The sequence below is a fragment of the Sapajus apella genome, unplaced genomic scaffold (genome assembly GCF_009761245.1).
Source record: "Sapajus apella isolate SASKATOON/1434 unplaced genomic scaffold, GSC_monkey_1.0 scaffold4695, whole genome shotgun sequence".
NCBI classification, from domain to species: Eukaryota; Metazoa; Chordata; class Mammalia; order Primates; family Cebidae; genus Sapajus; species Sapajus apella.
This window is the reverse complement of record NW_022441621.1, coordinates 1-5,312: the sequence shown is the minus strand read 5'-3', so window position 1 is coordinate 5,312 and position 5,312 is coordinate 1. Positions and strand designations below refer to the sequence as shown.

General features: G+C 52.1%; 1 pseudogene; it reads right to left on the bottom strand.

The window, feature by feature from the left end:
• Positions 1-175: 175 nt before the first annotated feature.
• Positions 176-3,035, bottom strand: LOC116547783 (annotated as a pseudogene).
• Positions 3,036-5,312: the final 2,277 nt, after the last annotated feature.

Genomic DNA, 5,312 nt, shown 5'->3' with positions numbered 1-5,312 from the left:
CCATCACCCTGCACACGCGTGACCTCAGCTTTCATGCAGCCTCAGGCCTGAGGCCCTGCAGCTGCTCCTGGCAGCAGGTGCCCAGCTGGGGACCCCCAGGAGGGAGGAGCTGATCCCAGCCTCCTGCCCTACAGGGTCGTGCATGCCCTCCTGGCCAAGCTCTCCTGGGTCTCACGGTGGCTGTTCACAGACGTTCCCCTGATGACCAGGAGTCCTGTGAGCGCCGTAACTGGGGCAAGGGATCTTCTCTTCCATGATACATGGGTGTGGCATGCACCAGTCAGAGTAGAGATGCAGGGCCAGGAACAGAGCTGCAAAACACAACAAACAGAACGTGATTGTGTCTAGTTTTAAGAAAGCAAACAAAATTATCCCGGGGAAACGGCACAAACAGGAACCAGGAAGTGACCATGTGCCCAGCTTCACCTGATCCTGGGTGGGAATATAAAGGCCCCGGGCTCAGGGAGCTCCACACCTGCCCCTCCCTCTCACCTCTCCTCTACCTGCTCCAACCTCAACCTGCTCCACCCTCAACCCATCAGAACCATGGGCTGCTGTGGCTGCTCTGGAGGCTGTGGCTCCGGCTGCGGGGGCTGTGGCTCTGGCTGTGGGAGCTGTGGCTCCGGCTGTGGGGGCTGTGGCTCCAGCTGCTGTGTGCCTGTCTGCTGCAAGCCCGTGTGCTGCTGTGTGCCAGCCTGTTCCTGTTCCAGCTGTGGCTCCTGTGGGGGGTCTAAGGGGGGATGTGGCTCCTGTGGCTGTTGCCAGTCCAGCTGCTGCAAGCCCTGCTGTTCCTCAGGCTGTGGCTCTTGTGGCTGCTGCCAGTCCAGCTGCTGTAAGCCCAGCTGCTGTTCCTCAGGCTGTGGCTCTTGTGGCTGCTGCCAGTCCAGCTGCTGCAAGCCCTGCTGCTCCTCAGGCTGTGGCTCTTGTGGCTGCTGCCACTCCAGCTGCTGCAAGCCCTGCTGCTGCTCCTCAGGCTGTGGATCATCCTGCTGCCAGTCCAGCTGCTGCAAGCCCTGCAGCTCCCAGTCCAGCTGCTGTGTCCCCGTGTGCTGCCAGTGTAAGATCTGAGGCTTGTTCCCTGATCTCAGATGAAGGCCACGCTGTATCTCAGACCTGTGATGCAGTTTTGAGCTGTGCTTCTCTGGAATATGACAGTCCCTGGAATCAGGAACAGAGTGTCCCAGCTCATGCCACATCTTTGCCCTAGAAATCCACTCACACTGTGCTTCGCACCATCACCACTGGGAATCCTGGGGTGAGCCGTTCCCTCTGCTGCTCGTCACAAAGTTCACCCCACTTGCTGGGGCCACACTGCCCTGCCCATCCTTCTTCCTCAGAGAGTTCCCCTTTCCCCCATCCATCCCGACCAGTGCTGGAGCTCAGGGAGGCCCAGGAGGCGCAGGCACTCGGCCAGGCCCAGATCTGCGGCCTCTCCCATGGACCCCACTCTCCCACTGAAATGCTCTCTTTGTTATTTCTTACCTGCTAAAGTCCAGCTGGACCCTTAATCCTCTCAATAAACACGCACACCCCAGCCTGTGTCTCCTTGGGTTCTTTCTGTGCCACTTCTTTCTACAGAGCCTGATTCCTCCTGAGCGTGGCCTCCTTTCATGTCAGCAGGGGTGCTGGCCCTCCTGGATGGAGTTTGGATCTTTAATTGCCACAGTCCCCCAAGGGTCTGTGTGTACCCCAGTATCCACCTGGTGAGACGGTTCTTGTGAAAAAGATCTGGGACCACCTGGGATGTCTGCTCTCCTCCAGGGAGGTCCCGGGACCCTGAGAAGGCTGCATCCTACAGGGGTGGCTCTGCGTCACCAGCTTGGGTCTCGGTCCCCCAAGGAGCACTTTGTCCTCCTGAACCAGCTGCCCTGGAGGAGACTGGGGCTTGTGTGAACCAAACGCTCATTGTAAGATGGTGCCACAAACTCAGTCCCACCTGGTAGCTCAGGCAGCTGTGCTGCAGGACCTCAGTAACAGACCCATGGCTCACGGTGACCTAGGGGGGTCAGGTGATGGGTGGGAGTGCGCCCTGTGATGGTGACCCCATGCCACCCTAGCCAGGCTGTGGTGCCCAAGAATCACTCGGGTGTTACCCATAAGGTGTTTTGTTAATGAGATTAACATTCAACTTTCAGTAAAGCACTTTGCCCTCCGTAATGGGGGAGGGTCTTAAGAGAAAAAAGTGAGGGTCCCTGGAAAAGCAGCCATTCTGCCTCAAGAGGGTAACAGAAATCCTGCCTGAGCTTCCAAACACTAGGCCGTAAACCCAGATTTTATGCTCAGCAGCCCCTCAATCAACCGAGCCAATCCTTTCACAGGTGTGGTTATGAATCATACTTGCACACATATCCTAGTGGCTCCTTTCATCTACAGAGAGATTTTGGAAAGTATCCCATTCATAAAAGAGGAGCAAACAGCTATGGGGCCCCGGGTGATTAACTCAGTGGCTGGGGAGCACCCAGACCCGATTCAGGGGCTGAGACAGCCAGCGATGGAAGGAGGGCGGGTGGGGATGAAGAGTGGCTGGAGAGCCATAGGGGAGCCGGAGGGCAGGCTGGCTAGGAAGCAAGGGCAGAAGGGGACATGCCCGTCCGTCCCCAGCCTTCCTGTTACAGGGACGGGGATGCCCTGGAATGACAGACACATTCAATGTCATTCTGCACTAATCCTGAATTGTTGTCACACTCTTCCCCCTAGGACAAGGGCTTCAGGACCTTCCAATTGAAGAGACAGACAGGTCTCTCAGGTACCACCCAACCCAGGTTCTGGGGGGTCCTTGGTGGGGAGAAGAGAGAGCAGGCATTGGCTTCAGGTCTCCCAGGCTTCTACAGTCCCCGGTTCAAATGAGGACTCCACATTCATTCGCTCTGGGGGCACAGCCTCAGGTGTATGCTGACTTCTCAGGGGGCAATGCCTCCCCCTTCCTGTGCCCTCCTCCTCTCCCAGTGCCAGCCCACCAATTTCCCTGTTTTGGAGCTGTGCCTCTGGAAAGATCTTTCTTCCCACTTCTGGTTGAGCCGTTTCTCAGCCCCCATCACCACTTGGAGAAGAGCTCATTGCAGCAGAAATAAGCAGGTGCTCAGATGCTGGAGCCTGACCCACGGGGCTTCCCGACAGCCGGGCAGCTCCAGAAACAGCACCAGTTCCGTGAAACAGGATCCAATGGCCACAGAGTGAGGGACTTAAAGCAATGCAAATAGATTCTCTCACCGTTCTGAAGTGCAGAAGCCAGAAATGCAGGTGTCAGGAGGACTGCACTCTCTCTGCAGATTCCAGGGGAGGGCCCTCCTGTCTTTTCCAGCTTCTGGGCTCCAGTGCCCTGGGGCACGTGACCTGTAAACCAAAATGTACCTAGGACAGGTCTCAGTCAATTTAGAAGGTGTATTTTGCCAGGGTTATGTATGCGCCGGTGACAGCCTCAGGAGGTCCTCATGACATGTGCCCAAGGGGGTCGGGCACAGCTCTGCTTTCATGCATTTTAGGGAAACAGGAGACACTGATCAATACACGTAAGGTGCACACTGGTTTGTCTGGCAAAGTGGGACAACTGTGAGTGGGAGGAGCTTCCAGGTCACAGGTAGAAAAGAGACAAGCTTGCATGCTTTTAAGTTTCTGATTAGCCTTTCCCTGAATGCTGTTTATAGGAATAGTCACTCAAGCCTTAGTGTGACTTACTGAAGCAATAGGGCAAAGGAAGCCACCAGATTTGCATTTGTCTCACGGGAGCAGAGGGAGGACTTTGAGTTCTGCTGTCCTATGTCCACAGGGAATTTCTTCGTGGGCAAATGGTGAGGGAGGCATGTGCCTCTTTATCTTTGCAGCTGTCTTACTTAGGAACAGAACGGGAGGCAGGTTTGTCCTGTGCAGTTCCCTGCGTGACTTTCCCTCTGGTTTTGTGAATTGGGGAGATTTTTTATTGACAGGCGGCGTTGCTCTGACCTGTGCCGCCACCACCACAGCCTCCTCCCACATGTGTCTCTGTCTGTCTTTGTCTTGCAAGTCCTGTAATGGCACCAGTCATGCGGAAACAGGGCCCATCCCAGTGACCTTATCATAACATAATGACATCTGCAAAGTTCCCATTTCCACGTACAATCACACTCACAAGTCCCAGGCGTTAGAGCTTCAATATATACTCAGTAGACACGTATATTTAAGTATATACTTCAACATGTTCAAGGCGCAACAGACAACATCTGCCTTGCAAAAAGCCAACCGGCTCATTCTGTGCCATGAAGAGGTTTCTTGGGCTATACTGTAGGCTCATGTTTACACAGCTGTTTACCTTCCCAGACCACAGAGACCAGGTTATAAAGTGTGTTGGAGGGTGGGGGGAGCTGGGGATGAGGCAGGGTGACTCCACTGGCCCCAGCTGTCTGGCGGTCCCCCATCCCTCCTCAAATATGCAAATCTAAGACCATTTATCTGACAACTTTGCAGGGTTGTCAACAATTGATACAACGTATTGAAGTAGGTTATCAAAAATGTGAAAGTCTAAGATGAGAACAAGGGGGTCTGTGAATCTTTAAGACGCAGTTGCGTTGGCATGCCTAATACATCTATATATGTGTTATGTACACAATGTTCCACTGCCGAAAATACATGAAAGAGTTCTAATTAATTGGCTTAAGAAAATAAAAGGGCTTGCATCTGATATCATCAGGAAAAAAAGACTAGTCCAATGCTTTTCCAAGTTTTATGCAACTTAAGCAAAATCTTTAATACATAAGCTAGCTTTCAAATTGTTGGTAAAGCAATATTAGACGTGTCTTACGCATTGCCAGCATACATGTTATTTGCATTTATTAGTCAAGCAGTTTCACACTTATCCCTGCCAAATACTATAAGGTGTCCAAACTTGCCACAGAGGTTACAAAACTATAAACCCAGCCCCAAACAGAATCATCCTTGCTTGTGTAATTTTCATATAAGACATGGATATTCTTTTAATGAAAATAATTACTTCTTAAATTATTTAGTAAAATGACTGTAACTTCTAATCTTGTGGCTTTAGGCAGTCTAGTCCATGGGCAATGAGGAGGTTTGCTTTGGGAAAGGACTGTTATCTTCTTTGTTTCAAAGCTGAACTATAAATAAGTTCCTCCCCAAGCCCAGGAATGAGCAAGGACAGCCTGGAGGTTAGAAGCGGGATGAAGTTGGTTAGGTCATACCTTTCCCACACTCTCAGTTAGAACTTTGCAATGGCAAATTTCAGAAATGTAAATGATGACTATCACAGTTTTCATAAATAATCTAGGTAAACAGTTAAAATAAAATAATTAGGCCGGGCGCGGTGGCTCAAGCCTGTAATC